Here is a 1,185-nt window from a genome sequence, read left to right on the forward strand (position 1 = left end):
AATGTCAAACACTTTCTTTATTATTCAATGAAAAAAATAGACAACATCAAACAATTTCTTTATAATTCAATGAAAAAAAATGGAAAATGTCAAACAATTTCTTTATACTTCAATGGAAAAAATAGACAATATCAAACAATTTCTTCAACAAAAATAAATAAATAATTTCTTAATTCCAGTGTACTAAATGTATTTTATTATTAAAAACCGGTCTACATATGACGGAATTTACAAATTAGATTACTTAAAATGAGCAACCATCGGTTTATGAACTCTTGTTCTAATATTACCATATAAATATAAGAAATTAGGTAACTCGAAGTTAACCAGTTACCACACAAATACAGACAGACATCGTTCAACCTCATGCTCCTTTAACTGTGCATATGATAAAAGGTTTGAATGAAAAAAAATTCAACATAATAAAACTTGCTACTAAAGCAAATAACCACTAGCGTTTGCAGCGATAAAATAGATTTTCATTAGTATAAATTGTTTATTATATGATTTAAAATATTTCATCTAATCAGTAAAGAAAATAGTCTAAGAGGAACTTATTACAATAACTATAATGTGGTCTTTATGGTGATAACACTGTCATTCGGTCTCAATGATGATAACTATACTGTGGTCTTTATGGTGATAACACTGTCATTCGGTCTTCATGATGATAACTTTACTGTGGTCTTTATGGCGATAACACTGTCATTCGGTCTCAATGATGATAACTATACTGTGGTCTTTATGGTGATAACCCTGTCATTTGGTCTTCATGGTGATAACTATACAGTGGCCTTTATGGCGATAACACTGTCATTTGGTTTTCATGGTGATAATTATACTGTTGTCTTTATGGCGATAACACTATCATTTGGTCTTCATGGTGATAACTATACAGTGGTCTTTATGGTGATAACACTGTCGTTCTGTCTTCATGATGATAACTATACAGTGGTCATTATGGTGATAACACTGTCATTCGATCTCAATGATGATAACTATACTGTGGTCTTTATAGCGATAACACTATCATTTGGTCTTCATGGTGATAACTATACTGTGGTCTTTATAGCGATAACACTATCATTTGGTCTTCATGGTGATAACTATACAGTAGTCGTTATGGCGATAACACTGTCATTTGGTTTTCATGGTGATAACTATACTCTTGTTTTTATGGCGATA

The sequence above is a fragment of the Limulus polyphemus genome, unplaced genomic scaffold (genome assembly GCF_000517525.1).
Source record: "Limulus polyphemus unplaced genomic scaffold, Limulus_polyphemus-2.1.2 Scaffold162, whole genome shotgun sequence".
Taxonomy (NCBI): Eukaryota; Metazoa; Arthropoda; class Merostomata; order Xiphosura; family Limulidae; genus Limulus; species Limulus polyphemus.